The sequence below is a fragment of the Mus caroli genome, unplaced genomic scaffold (genome assembly GCF_978045245.1).
Source record: "Mus caroli unplaced genomic scaffold, Mus_caroli_1 scaffold_2, whole genome shotgun sequence".
NCBI classification, from domain to species: domain Eukaryota; kingdom Metazoa; phylum Chordata; class Mammalia; order Rodentia; family Muridae; genus Mus; species Mus caroli.
The window spans coordinates 140446144-140462438 of record NW_028227257.1 but is presented as its reverse complement, the minus strand read 5'-3'; positions in this window follow the sequence as shown (position 1 = coordinate 140462438).

The following is a 16295-nucleotide window of genomic DNA, read 5'->3' as shown; positions in this document are numbered from 1 at the left end:
AGTTAGACTATTGGGATAATTTGTCTAATCTAGGTGGGAAGGCTTTTATCATTATCAATTTGTTCTGAAATTGTTGTATTGGCATCTTGTATATTGAGAATTTATTGATATATAAATCTGATTGGTTAAATATAAGCATTGAGTCATGTTTTTACTGAATTACTGGGTATTGTGTTATCAAAACGGAATGATGATGGATCTATGTGATGGATCTATGTGATTAGTGGAATGTGGGACAAAGCCAGCGGGACCTTGCTGGGACATACTTGCTGGAACATAGTGTTGTGACCAGCGAGTGCTGGTACCAGAGCGGGAAGTTGGTGCTGCCAAGCTGGAGAGTTGGCAGGTTGAGAGAAGCAGGAGAGCAGAGAGTTGGTGAGTTCATTGCCTTCTTGTTGCAGGAAATATTTTAAAAAATGAGAATGATGGTTTAGAAATAACTGAATTAAAAATGGGATAACATTTGAAATGTAAATAAAGAAAATATCCAATAAAATATAAAATAAAAATCTAGCACAGAGAAAAGCAAAGAATTCTCAACTGAGGAAACTCGAATGGCTGATAAGCACCTAGAGTAATGTTGAACATCCTTAGTCATCAGGGAAGTGCAAATCAAAATGATTCTGAGATTCCACCTTATACAATTACAACGGCTAATATAAAAAACTCAGGCAACAGCAGATGCTGGCAAGGATGTGAAGAAAGAACATTCCTCCATTGCTGGTTTGATTAAAAGCTGGTACTACCACTTTAGAAATCAATCTGGCAGTTCCTCAGAAATACCACTACTAGACATACACCCAAAAGGTGTTCCAACATATAACAAGAACATGTGCTCCACTATGTCCATAGCAGCCTTATCTGTAATATTCAGAGGCTAGAAACAACACAAATATCCCTAACTGGAAGAATTGGCACAAAAAATGTAGGACATTTAAACAATGGAATATTACTCAGCTATATGGCAACTTCCCAAACTTTGCAGGTAAATGGAACTAGAAAATATCATCATGAGTGAGGTAATCCAGACTGAATGGGGTATATATTGAAATGCAGGATCAAACATGCAGAGACTGAAGGAGAGGTCATGCAGATAGTGCCTTGGTATCCATCCCATCCACAGACACCAAACCCTGACAGTATTGATGATGATACTCAGAAGTCTGTTTTAGCTGTCCTCTAAGAGGATCTGCCAGTATGTGACTATGACATACACAGATACTCACAACCAGCTATTGGACTGAGCCCAGGGGAAGAGTTAGGGGAAGAACTAAAGGAGCTGAAGGGGATTGCAACCCCATAGAAAGAACAAAAATATCAACTAACCTGACCCTTTCAGAGCTCCCAGAGACTAAACCACCAATTAAAGAGTATACATAAGCCACTCTATGGTTCCCAGTACATATGTATCAGAGGACTGCCTTATCTGACATCAGTGGAAGGGGAGTCCCTTGATCTTGTTGCTGCAGCAAAGGGGTATGGTAGAGTGGTGAGGCAGGAGTGGGTGGGTGGGTGGTGGGTGGGTGGGTAGTTGAGCATCCTCCTAGAGGCAAGGGGGAGGGTGGAAGGGGAAGGTGGGTTGCAGGGGGAAGACTGGAAGGGGGACAACATTTTAAATGTAAATAAAATAATTAATAAAAAATAATATGGATACAAATGTTAGCAAATGATCCTACAAGAAGAAATAAAATAATTAAGAATTAAAAAATAAAAGAAGAGTACTAGTTTAGGAAAAAAGTAGTATTCTCTCCTTGAAAAATAAACTCTGGGATTTATTAATGCTATTGTTTTAAATGAGAATTGACTGTTGAAGTAGATATATTAGACTTTTGATTGGGTTTAATTTCATCATCTATTTATTTATCCATTATAAAAGTGTACATTGAGAAAAGCACCGGGGTAGCTAGGGCGCAGGGTCGGCTGACACTCGCCAGCTACCCACAACACCCTCCACAAGATCTTAAGACTTCTGGTGAGTGGAACACAGCTTCTGCTCAAATCCAATTGCGCGCGGGACCTGAGACTGCATTAGTTAGGGAAGCAGAAATCCAGCCTGAGTAGGACCACAGGCCTCTTCCGGCCGGACCAGCACCAGGGTAGCTAGAGCGCAGGGTCGGCAGACACCCGCCAGCTACCCACGACCCCCGCCACAGGATTTTGAGACTGCTGGTGAGTGGAACACAGCTTCTGCTCCAGTCCAATCACGCGGGACCTGAGACTGCTTTGGTTGGGGAGGCAGAAATCCGGCCTGAGTAGGGCCACAAGCCTCTCTGGTCAGAAAAGCGCCTGGGTAGCTAGGGCGCAGGGTCGGCTGACACTTGCCAGATACCCACAACACCCGCCACAAGATCTTAAGACTTCTGGTGAGTGGAACACAGCTTCTGCTCCAATCCAATTGCCCGCTGGACCTGAGACTGCATTAGTTAGGGAAGCAGAAAACCAGCCTGAGTAGGACCACAGGCCTATTCCGGCCGGACCAGCACCTGGGTAGCTAGAGCGCAGGGTCGGCTGACACCCGCCAGCTTCCCACGACCCCCGCCACAGGATTTTGAGACTGCTGGTGAGTGGAACACAGCTTCTGCTCCAAATTTTACACAGTGACAACAATAACAACTAACCCCAGAGATTACCAGATGGCGAAAGGTAAATGTAATAATCTTACTAACAGAAACCAAGACCACTCACCATCATCAGAACCCAGAACTCCCACTTCGCCCAGTCCAGGGCACCCCAACACACCTGAAAAGCTAGACATGGATCTAAAAGCATATCTCATGATGATGGTAGAGGACTTCAAGAAGGACTTTAATAACACACTTAAAGAAATACAAAGGAACACTGGTAAACAGGTAGAAGACAGTAAAGAGGAAGCACAAAAATCCCTTAAAGAATTGCAGGAGAACACTGCTAAAGAGTTACAAATCCTTAAAGAAAAACAGGATAACATAATCAAACGGGTAGAAGTCCTTAATGAAAAACAGGAAAACACATCCAAACAGATGATGGAAATGAACAAAACCATACTAGACCTAAAAAGGGAAGTAGACACAATAAAGAAAACCCAAAATGAGGCAACACTGGAGATAGAAACCCTAGGAAAGAAATCTGGAACCATAGATACGAGCATAAGCAACAGAATACAAGAGATGGAAGAGAGAATCTCAGGTGCAGAAGATTCCATAGAGAACATCGGCACAACAATCAAGGAAAATGTAAAATGCAAAAAGATCCTAACTCAAAACATCCAAGAAATATAGGATACAATGAGAAGACCAAACCTACGGATAATAGGAGTAGATGAGAATGAAGATTTTCAACTCAAAGGACCAGCAAACATCTTCATCAAAATTATAGAAGAAAACTTCCCAAATCTAAAGAAAGAGATGCCCATGAACATACAAGAAGCCTACAGAACTCCAAATAGACTGGACTAGAAAAGAAATACCTCCCCACACATAATAATCAGAACAACAAATGCTCTAAATAAAGATAGAATACTAAAAGCAGTAAGAGAAAAAGGCCAAGTAACATATAAAGGCAAGCCTATCAGAATTACACCAGATTTCTCACCAGAGACTATGAAAGCCAGAAGATCCTGGACGGATGTTATACAGACACTAAAAGAACACAAACTCCAGCCCAGGCTACTATACCCAGCCAAACTCTCAATTAACATAGATGGAGAAACCAAAGTATTCCACGACAAAACCAAATTCACACATTATCTCTCCACGAATCCAGCCCTTCAAAGGATAATAACAGAAAAAAACTAATACAAGGACAGGAACCACGCCCTAGAAACTACAAGAAGGTAATCCCTCAACAAACCTAAAAGAAGACAGCCACAAGAATAGAATGCCAAATTTAACAACAAAAATAACAGGAATCAACAATTACTTTTCCTTAATATCTCTTAATATCAATGGACTCAACTCCCCGATAAAAAGACATAGACTAACAAACTGGCTACACAAACAAGACCCAACATTTTACTGCTTACAGGAAACTCATCTCAGAGAAAAAGATAGACACTACCTCAAAATGAAAGGCTGGAAAACAATTTTCCAAGCAAATGGTATGAAGAAACAAGCTGGAGTAGCCATTCTAATATCTGATAAGATTGACTTCCAACCCAAAGTCATTAAAAAAGACAGGGAGGGACACTTCATACTCATCAAAGGTAAAATCCTCCAAGAGGAACTATCAATCCTGAATATCTATGCTCCAAATACAAAGGCAGCCACATTCATTAAAGAAACTTTAGTAAATCTCAAAGCACACATTGCACCTCATACAATAATAGTGGGAGACTTCAACACACCACTTTCATCAATGGACAGATCATGGAAACAGAAACTAAACAGGGACACAGTGAAACTAACAGAAATTATGAATCAAATGAATCTGGCAGATATCTACAGAACATTCTATCCTAAAACAAAAGGATATAGCTTCTTTTCAGCACCTCATGGTACCTTCTCCAAAATTGACCACATAATTGGTCACAAAACAGGCCTCAACAGATACAAAAATATTGAAATTGTCCCATGCATCCTATCAGATCACCATGGACTAAGGCTGATCTTCAATAACAAAATAAATAATAGAAAGCCAACCTTCACGTGGAAACTGAACAACACTCTTCTCAATGATACCTTGGTCAAGGAAGGAATAAAGAAAGAAATTAAGGACTTTTTAGAGTTCAATGAAAATGAAGCCACAACATACCCAAACTTATGGGACGCAATGAAAGCATTTCTAAGAGGAAAACTCATAGCTCTGAGTGCCTCCAAAAGGAAACTAGTGAGAGCACACATTAGCACACATTAGACAACATACCTAAAAGCACTAGAACAAAAGGAAGCAAATTCACCCAAGAGGAGTAGATGGCAGGAAATAATCAAACTCAGGGGGAAATCAACCAAGTAGAAACAAGAAGAACTATTCAAAGAATCAACCAATCAAGGAGCTGGTTCTTTGAGAAATCAACAAGATAGATAAATCCTTAGCCAGACTCACTAGAGGGCACAGGGAAAGCATCCTAATTAACAAAATCAGAAATGAAAAAGGAGACATAGCAACAGATCCTGAAGACATCCAAAACACCATCAGATTCTTCTACCAAAGGCTATACTCAACAAAACTGGAGAACCTGGATGAAATGGAGAAGTTCCTAGACAGATACCAGGTACCAAAGTTGAATCAAGATCAGGTTAATGATCTAAACAGCCCTATATCCCCCAAAGAAATAGAAGCAGTCATTAATAGTCTCCCAACTAAAAAAAGCCCAGGACCAGATGGGTTTAGTGCAGAGTTCTATCAGACCTTCAAACAAGATCTAAAACCAGTTCTTCACAAACTATTCCACAAAATAGAAACAGAAGGTACTCTGCCCAACTCATTCTATGAAGCCACAATTACTCTGATACCTAAACCACAAAAAGACCCAACAAAGATAGAAAACTTCAGGCCAATATCCCTTATGAATATTGATGCAAAAATCCTCAATAAATTTCTTGCTAACCGAATCCAAGAACACATCAAAACAATCATCCTTCCTGACCAAGTAGGTTTCATCCCAGGGATGCAGGGATGGTTCAATATACGGAAATCCATCAACGAAATCCAGTATATAAACAAACTCAAAGACAAAAACCACATGGTCATCTCGTTAGATGTGGAAAAAGCAATTGACAAGATCCAACACCCATTCATGATAAAAGTCTTGGAAAGATCAGGAATTCAAGGCCCATACCTAAACATGATAAAAGCAATCTACAGCAAACCAGTAGCCAACATCAAAGTAAATGGTGAGAAGCTTAAAGCAATCCCTCTAAAATCCGGGACTAGACAAAGCTGTCCACTTTCTCCATACCTATTCAACATTATACTTGAAGTCCTAGCCAGAGCAATTCGACAACAAAAGGAGAACAAAGGGATACAAATTGGAAAAGATGAAGTCAAAATATCACTCTTTGCAGATGATATGATAGTATATATAAGTGACCCTAAAAATTCCACCAGAGAACTCCTAAGCCTGATAAACAGCTTCGGTGAAGTAGCTAGATATAAAATTAACTCAAACAAATCAATGGCCTTTCTCTACACAAAGAATAAACAGGCTGAGAAAGAAATTAGGGAAACAACACCCTTCTCAATAGTCACAAATAATATAAAATATCTTGGTGTGACCCTAACTAAGGAAGTGAAAGATCTGTATAATAAAAACATCAAGTCTCTGAAGAAAGAAATTATAGAAGATCTCAGAAGATGGAAAGATCTCCCATGCTCATGGATTGGCAGGATCAACATTGTAAAAATGGCTATCTTGCCAAAAGTAATCTACAGATTCAATGCAATCCCCATAAAAATTCCAAATCAATTCTTCAACGAATTAGAAAGTGCAATCTGCAAATTCATCTGGAATAACAAAAAACCTAGGATAGCAAAAACTCTTCTCAAGGATAAAAGAACCTCTGGTGGAATCACCATGCCAGACCTAAAGCTTTACTACAGAGCAATTGTGATAAAAACTGCATGGTACTGGTATAGTGACAGACAAATAGACCAATGGAATAGAATTGAAGACCCAGAAATGAACCCACACACCTATGGTCACTTGATCTTCGACAAGGGAGCTAAAAACATCCAGTGGAAGAAAGACAGCATTTTCAACAAATGGTGCTGGCACAACTGGTTGTTAACATGTAGAAGAATGCGAATCGATCCATTCCTATCTCCTTGTACGAAGGTCAAGTCTAAGTGGATCAAGGAACTTCACATAAAACCAGAGACACTGAAACTTATAGAGGAGAAAGTGGGGAAAAGCCTTGAAGATATGGGCACAGGGGAAAAATTCTTGAATAGAACAGTAATGGCTTGTGTTGTAAGATCGAGAATTGACAAGTGGGACCTCATGAAACTGCAAAGCTTCTGCAAGACTATAGACACCATCAATAAGACAAAAAAAAACCACCAACAGATTGGGAAAGGATCTTCACCTATCCTAAATCAGATAAGGGACTAATATCCAATATATATAAGGAACTCAAGATGGTGGACTCCAGAAAGTCAAATAACCCCATTAAAAAATGGGGCTCAGAACTGAACAAAGAATTCTCACCTGAGGAATACCGAATGGCAGAGAAGCACCTAAAAAAATGTTCAACATCCTTAATCATCAGGGAAATGCAAATCAAAACAACCCTGAGATTCCACCTCACACCAGTCAGAATGGCTAAGATCAAAAATTCAGGTGACAGCAGATGCTGGTGAGGATGTGGAGAAAAAGGAACACTCCTCCATTGTTGGTGGGATTGCAAGCTTGTACAACCACTCTGGAAATCAGTCTGGCGGTTCCTCAGAAAATTGGACATAGTACTACTGGAGGATCCAACAATACCTCTCCTGGGCATATATCCAGAAGATGTCCCAACCGGTAAAAAGGACACATGCTCCACTATGTTCATAGCAGCCCTATTTATAATAGCCAGAAGCTGGAAAGAACCCAGATGTCCCTCAACAGAGGAATGGATACAGAAATTATGGTACATTTACACAATGGAGTACTACTCAGCTATTAAAAAGAATGAATTTATGAAATTCCTAGCCAAATGGATGGACCTGGAGGGCATCATCTTGAGTGAGGTAACACAATCACAAAAGAACTCACACAATATGTATTCACTGATAAGTGGATATTAGCCCAAAACTTAGGACACCCAAGATATAAGATACAATTTGCTAAACGCATGAAACTCAAGAAGACTGAAGACCAAAGTGTGGACACTGTGCCCCTTCTTAGAATTGGGAACAAAACACCCAGGGAAGGAGTTACAGAGACAAAGTTCGGAGCTGTGATGAAAGAATGGACCATTTAGAGACTGCCCTGTCCAGGGATCCATCCCATAAGCAGCTTCTAAACGCTGACACTATTGCATACACTAGCAAGATTTTGCTGAAAGGACCCAAATATAGCTGTCTCTTGTGAGACTATGCCAGGGCCTAGCAAACACAGGAGTGGATGTTCACAGTCAGCTATTGGATGTATCACAGGGCTCCCAATGGAGAAGCTAGAGAAAGTACCCAAGGAGCTAAAGGGATCTGCAACCCTATTGTTGGAACAACATGATGTACTAACCAGAACCCCGGAGCTCTTGTCTCTAGCTGCATATGTATCGAAAGATGGCCTAGTCGGCCATCACTGGAAAGAGAGGCCCATTGGACTTGCAAACTTTATATGCCCCAATATAGGGGAATGCCAGGGCCAAAAGAATGGGAATGGGTTTGTAGGGACGTGGGGGGGCGCTATGGGGGACTTTTGGGATAGCATTGGAAATGTAACTGAGGAAAATATGTAATAAAAATATTAAAAATATTAAAAAAAGAAAAAAAAATAAAAGTGTACATTTTAATAAGCAACATGAGATGGAGAAACACCTTAAATTTCATCTTCAGAAATTTTTGACAAATTCTGAACTGATAGGTCTGATTATTACCTGGTTAAATAAATCCTTACAACAGATTGGATAATTATTTACTTTTTGGCTTCTACAAGCTCACACAACAAAACAATATCTAAACCTTTAATATGCTTCTGTTCTTTACTATTCAATTATAAATAACTACATTAGGCATATGAGTTGAATATTGTTGATATTAAAACATTGTGTTTTGTCTGTGTGTATATGTGTGTGTGCATGTGCGTATGTGCACATGAGAGAGAGAGAGAGAGTAAGAGGGAGAAAGAGAAAGAGAGAGAGAGAGAGAGAGAGAGAGAGAGAGAGAGAGAGAGAGAGAAAGAGAGAGAGTTTTTATTTCAAGATGTTACATAACAGTGATCTGTCACAAGCCTTGGAAGTCACTTCACTGTTCTACAGATTTCTATCACTGATTTCTTCTTCTTCTTCTTCTTCTTCTTCTTCTTCTTCTTCTTCTTCTTCTTCTTCTTCTTCTTCTTCTTCTTCTTCTTCTTCTTCTTCTTCTTCTTCTTCTTCTTCTTCTTCTTCTTTTTCTTCTTCTTCTTCTTCTTCTTCTTCTTCTTCTTCTTCTTCTTCTTCTTCTTCTTCTTCTTCTTCTTCTTCTTCTTCTTCTTCTTCTTCTTCTTTATTCTCCTCCTCCTCCTCTTTTTTTCTTGTACTTAAAGTTCTTACAGCTAACTAGCTTCCAACCTTTATGTTTCTTAGGATGCTCAGCTTGTAAGCAGTTCCACTCTGTTAAATTAAGTGAACCTTCAAATACAAGTATTTGTTTACTTCTTAATGATATTAACTATCTAAGAGAGTGCTAAAATGGGTATATACTGAGACAGTAACAACTGTGGCTTAAGTCTCGCTGGATTTGTAACCTCATACTTTCTCCATTTTTAAAATTCAACTCACTATTTTGTTCTTTTGACCTTTTACTTGCAAAATACACTAATATGAACCTCAATATTAAAAATTCACTTGAGAATACATTTTCTCATTTTTCTCATGTATATTTCATTATTAATTGAATTCATTGTTCAAATGAGTTTCTATTTAAAATTGTTGCTGAGAATGAACTGTAGTTTCCTACTTTTTAAATACATCAAATCATTTTTCAGTGTTATACTCTTTCATCAATGAGCTTGAAAAATGAGCATGAAAATCCCTGTTTACTTTTGTCATGCAATTTATAATATTAGCTGTGAGCCCAAGATACAATAATTATTCAACTCTGAACTATGGTGCCTGAAGGGTCACTACTTTTTTCAGATTCTCTTATTAAAACTAATGGTTTTGAAAAAAAAATATGTTTGGGGGTATATTGTTCTTTCCATGTTCTAATTGGAATACTCTGACATTTGGAAAAATACCTTAAGAACAAAGTTCACAACTACTATAAAATAAATCCTGAATGACATTTTCAGAGAACAGAATACTTTTGAAAAATTTTGAGAATTTGACTACCATTTCAACATTATTTCTTTCGAAAAAGTCCATTAGATGTCTTTCTAAACAGGTGAAAATGTCAGGAAAAAATGCCATTTTAGGCAATTGTCTAAGTAATAATGATGTGTTCTTACTGTGAACTCTACATTGAAAAATACTTCTCTTTTTTCAGAACTGAAGTTAAATAATCATTGACAGAAAATTTCAACATCACATTTATTATTTTTTTGTGAAGACATTTAACATGTCTTTCCTAGTAATGATTTCAAGCAATTATGTGAGAATTCTTAACTGTACATATGAATCAATATATTTTTGTTTGTTTAGAGACAGGGTTTCTCTGTATAGCCTTGGCTTCCTGGAACTAACTTTGTAGACCACCTTGGCCTTGAACTTAGAAATCTGCCTGCCTCTGCCCCCCAAGTGGTGTGATTAAAGTCGTGTGCCACCACTGCCTGGCTGAATCAATATTTAATATATATTATAAAATAAGTATTTTGGTCTAGCTGTATTAGCCATATAATGTAGTACCCATTTTCTTTACAGTTATTTCCTAAGCTTAACTAGAGATTGCTATATTGAGTTCTAATTTTACCATGATGCTGATGATAAATGACTTTTTGTAATAGTGAAAATCAATGCTTTTGTTTAACCAAGGTAAACTAAACCAGCTCACAAAAAGTGTAAACATGTCTGAGTTCTTTAGGAAGTCCATAGGAACCGTGGGACACTGTTTTTCTTGGTCTGGGTTATCTCATTCAATATAATCCTTTCTAGTTCTACCCAGTTAACTACAAATTTGATGATTTCATTTTCTTTGGAACTGAATAGTGTCTCATGATCAACTTTCATTATGCATTCATAAGTTTAAGGCTGTTTCTATTCCTTCTGTACTATAAGTAAACCAAGAAACATGGCCAAGCAAGGATCTATGGAGTAAGATGCCCAGACCTTTGGTTATATGCCAAAAACAAAACAAAACATAACAAAATGATATAGCTGAGTCATGTGTTTGAATTTTAGCTTTCTAAGATTGGTCCACATTGAATTCCAGAGTTTTCACGTGAATTCACAATAAAACAGAGAATCAGATTCTCCATTTCCTTAGATGTCCTCCAGTATCTGTTGTCATCTGCTTCTTCAACTTATCATTCTGATGGGGATAAGATAAAAATCTCAAACATATTTTGATACACATTTTCCTAACTGCTAAGGATGATGCTTTCTGAGATTTTTTTAAAGCTGTCTTTTTATGCTTGCTAATATTCTGAGCAATCTTTTTTTTAATTGGGTATTTATTTCATTTACATGTCCAATGCTATCCAAAAAGTTCCCCACACCCTCCCCCACCCACTCCCCCACCCACCCACTCCTACTTCTTGGCCCTGGCATTCCCCTGTACTGAGGCATATAAAATTTGCACGATCAATAGGCCTCTCTTTCCAATGATGGCTGACTAGGCTATCTTCTGATTCATGTGCAGATCGAGACAGGAGCTCCTGGGGGTACTGGTTAGTTCATATTGTTGTTCCTCCTATAGGATTGCAGATCCCTTTAACTCCTTGGGTACTTACTCTAGCTCCTCCGTTGGGGGCCCTGTGATCCATCCAATAGCTGACTGTGAGCATCCACTTCTGTGTTTGCTAGGCCCCAGCACAGTCTGACAAGAGACAGCTATATCTGGGTCCTTTCAGCAAAATCTTGCTAGTGTATGCAATGGTGTCAGTGTTTGGAAGCTGATTATGGGATGGATCCCCGGATATGGCAGTCTCTAGATGGTCCATCCTTTCGTTTCAGCCCCAAACTTTGTCTCTGTGACTCCTTCCATGGGTGTTTTGTTCCCAATTCTAAGAAGGGGCAAAGTGTCCACACTTTGGTCTTCGTTCTTCTTGAGTTTCATGTGTTTAACAAATTGTATCTTATATCTTGGGTATTCTAAGTTTCTGGGCTAATATCCACTGATCAGTGAGTACATATTGTGTGAGTTCTTTTGTGATTGGGTTACCTCACTCAGGATGATGCCCTCCAGGTCCATACATTTGCCTAGGAATTTCATAAATTCATTCTTTTTAATAGCTGAGTAGTACTCCATTGTGTAAATATACCACATTTTCTGTATCCATTCCTCTGTTGAGGGGCATCTGGGTTCTTTCCAGCTTCTGGCTATTATAAATAAGGCTGCTATGAACATAGTGGATCATGTGTCCTTCTTACCAGTTGGGACATCTTCTGGATATATGCCCAGAAGAGGTAGTGCAGGATCCTCCGGTAGTACTATGTCCAATTTTCTGAGGAAATGCCAGACTGATTTCCAGAGTGGTTGTACAAGCTTGAAATCCCACCAACAATGGAGGAGTGTTCCTCTTTCTCCACATCCTCGCCAGCATCTGCTGTTACCTGAATTTTTGATCTTAGCCATTCTGACTGGTGTGAGATGATATCTCAGGGTTGTTTTGATTTGCATTTCTCTGATGATTAAGGATGTTGAACTTTTTTCAGGTGCTTCTCAGCCATTTGGTATTCCTCAGGTGAGAATTCTTTGTTTAGCTCTGAGCCCAATGTTTTTAACGGGGTTATTTGATTTTCTGGAGTCCACCTTCTTGAGTTCTTTATATATATATTGGATGTTCGTCCCCTATCTGATTTAGGATAGGTAAAGATCCTTTCCCAATCTGTTGGTGGCCTTTTTTGTCTTATTGACGATTTTTTTTGGCAAGTTTTTTTTTTTTCTTTAGAGAACTCTCTTTTCAGGTGTCAGGCCCATTTTTGGAATAATTCATTCACTTTGTTGATTCTTACCTTTTGAGTAATATATGTTTTCTGAAAATTAATATTTTATCAGATATAGACTAGGCCTAGATTCATCTGACAGATTTTAGGAAACAGGATATTAAGGACTAGCCTAATATGTCTTGGCAGAACCAAGCTGCCTTAACCTGAAATTGTGTCCTTTCTTTGGACAGTATTATGTCTGTAGATCATACTTGCCTAGTGTGTATCTCACCACAACTCAGTAACTCAGAGATGCTCAATTTCTTCTTTGAATCCAAGATAGAGAAAGCTGTCAGGATCAGACTACTCCCAACAACAAGTGAATTACGAACATTAAGTGTCACATTCTTTGGATTTCTGATGTTTTTTGAAAACAAACTATCTATGTAAACTATTCTGGACTTTTGTCCATTAACTATGCTCAGCTATTTCTAATTAAAATCTTGAAAACATCCTAACAATAAATTCAGAGCCATGAATTTGCTATTTTTCCCTAAACTCATGGGCTTAAACATATCACATTGGATTAAAATAACAGTTATAGAAGGACTGGGTCTAATCCTTGCACTTACAAAATGTTATATCAATAGAAGAAATTTATACTAATGAAACCCTTGGTTTTGCATCAGAATAAATTCTGTACCATTTAAGAAATTATGACCTCAGCTTTTTAACAATTAAAGAGATTTTTACCAAATGAGATTATGGCTATAAAGACAACCTATTAATAACTCTCCAATAATCCAGCCCCAAAGCCCAGGATGCTAGTCAATGACTCTTCACAACTTCTTCAAGCTGAATATTGGCATTGAAATATTATGAAGGGGGTGGGGAGAAGGATAGGGAAAATGGGAATAATTCGTCTCTGATGTCTATGTCTTGGCAGAATTCGGCTAAAGTCCAGGACATCAGGAGTTCAAGCAGGTCAGTTCAGCATGTCTGACGAAAAAATTCACCAAATATTATATATTTTATAATATATAAATCTCAAAACAATATTTTAGTATCATCATGATTCTTTTTGTATGAATCTCTGGAATCTAGCCCTCTGGAGGTCTCCCTTTTTCATATCTGATCCATATAACTCTTGAAGGTATAAATACCTTAGTCATCTTTTCCAAAAACACAAAGACTAAAGCTTTTCCCCAAATCAGCATATGCTTTAGGCAGCATTCAAAAACTCCTTTTTTCGATTTCTCTCCCTGAGGAATAATATAACCACAAGACTCAAAATCACACCCATTTTGAAAATCATAACAAAACAAATGAAGTAAACTAAGATTCTATATTTGTCTATATTTAAGCCTTTTCTATTTTGCCAAGCAGGATAAAGCATTCAAGATTCACATGGAGCCCATGTTAACCAGAATATGAGCATCCTGTGGCTGGTTAAACAATCTATATCAACTTTCTGTTTGGCCCTCTGCCCAGAGCCACAGTCATATTTTATTAATACCTGTATAATATCTGTCTGTTGATTTCTCTACCTGGAGCCACAGACATTTATAATTAATACCTGTTCAAGGCAGGCAATGATTTTCACTGCACTCTCTACTCTGGAGTCAGTTTAATACCTCTGCCCAAGAGGTAGGCAACTTCCACTCTTCTCCTAATTCAGAGCAGCCTGTAATTTTCCACAGTAGGGGACATCAGTGCTGCTAGCAGGTTCTTTGTTTCAGCTCCCTGGCTTGAGTCATGTGACTGTATTTAGTGCTACCCAGTTAGTCACTTAACAAAATAAAATAAAAATAGCAAAATAAAACTCTCTCAGGCTAAAAATTTTAAATTTCTAGGGGATTCTTGCCCAAATTTTGGTTTGCCATCTTTTGCTGGAAATGTTAGAAAAATGAACCTGGCAAGTCTCCAAGTTACTACTTCTCTCAAATGGGCCAACTCTCCAGCCCTGTAGGGCCATGTTACCACTCTGGTACCAGCACTCTGGCCACAACACTATGTCCTGGTGGGGTCCTGTCAGCTCTGTCCCACATTCCAATAACCAAATAGATCTGCCATCCTCCCTGTTTGATAACACTATACCCAGTAATCCAGTGAAAACAGCACTCAATGCTTATAGTTAACCAGACTTACATATCAATAAATTCACAATATACAAGATGCCAAAACAATAATTTCCGAACCAATTGATAGTGATAAAAGCTTCCCACCTAGATTAGACAAATTATCCCAATATTCTAACCTTTATGATATCATAACAACCTCTGGCTGGTTATAGTCACGCTTATTCAGGCCTGCCACCACCTTCCTCTCTCCCTGCTACCCTGAGATGCATCCTGTCTCTGCAATTCTTAGCTCCACCTCCTTTTTCCCTGTCCAAACACAGGTCTCCCACTGCTCTAATGTAATTAGACAGGGAAAATCCTGGAACACATTCTTCCACTGGCATAAAAGGCTAAAGGAATCACAGAAAAGGAAGCAATCAATCATGATGGAGGAGAAGAATGCTGAATAGAAGAGAAGCACTGGGCAGGATAAATAACAGTAAAAGCTATTCAAACACACACACACACACACACACACACACACACACACACACACACACACAAACACACAAACATAGAGCTAGAAAGAGACAGAGACACAGAGAAACAGAGAGAAACCTACTACTGTACTGATTTCCTAAATTATATCTACACCTACACAGAAAGAATCAAGTGCAGTTATCTTAGGACTGGGTAATATTATCCTTTTAAAATACCAGAATCTAGAATAATAAATATAACAATAATTAATAATAATAGCGATAATAATAATAACAATGATGATGATGATACTGTGCTAGAAATAGGTTACTTCCTTCCATTTGGAGTTATTGGGTATTGAGGTCTAATGGAAAACCAAATGTTACCGGCTGTTTAGTGATTGTTATATTACTGTGAAGAGACCTTTTGACCACAGTAACTCTTAGAAAGCATTGGTAATTGCTTACAGTTTTAAAGATATGGTCCATTGTCTTCATGATGGGAACTTTGTAGCATAACTAACAGATATGGTGATGGAAAAATCTCTAAGACTTTTACATTCAGATCCATGCACAGCATGAAGAGAGACACAGTGTGGCTGGACTGTGCTTTTGACAGTTCAAAGCCCTTCCTTAGTGACACACTTATGCCAAATAAGGCCACACTTATTCCAACAAGGCCATATACCCTAATCTCTCTCAAGTAGTACTACTTTCTGATGGCCAAGCATTCAGATATATGAGCTATGGGAGCAGTTCTTGCTTAAATCACCACAAAGGTTATTAGCAATGCTCTTAACTACCCTTCAGAACTTGATAGTTAAGACACCATTCCAGAAATGTATGCTTGAGTCAAAGAACATGAAGAAATTAAGTGAGTACTAACATGGAAGCTTCATCCCTATTGGCTCTTCTACCTCAGAAAGTTTGTATTTCTATACAAATTACCAGGGGAGAAAAGTAATTACTAGACATACCTGGCTATCAACACTGATAGATACGATAATGATAAGGCTGATAAGGCATGCCATTGGAATATTGGCACAAATGTGAGAATAGCCAAACATTTTCTGTTTGGATTTAAGGCCCACTTGACAGAATTAAATTCATACCTGATCAAGATTCTATTG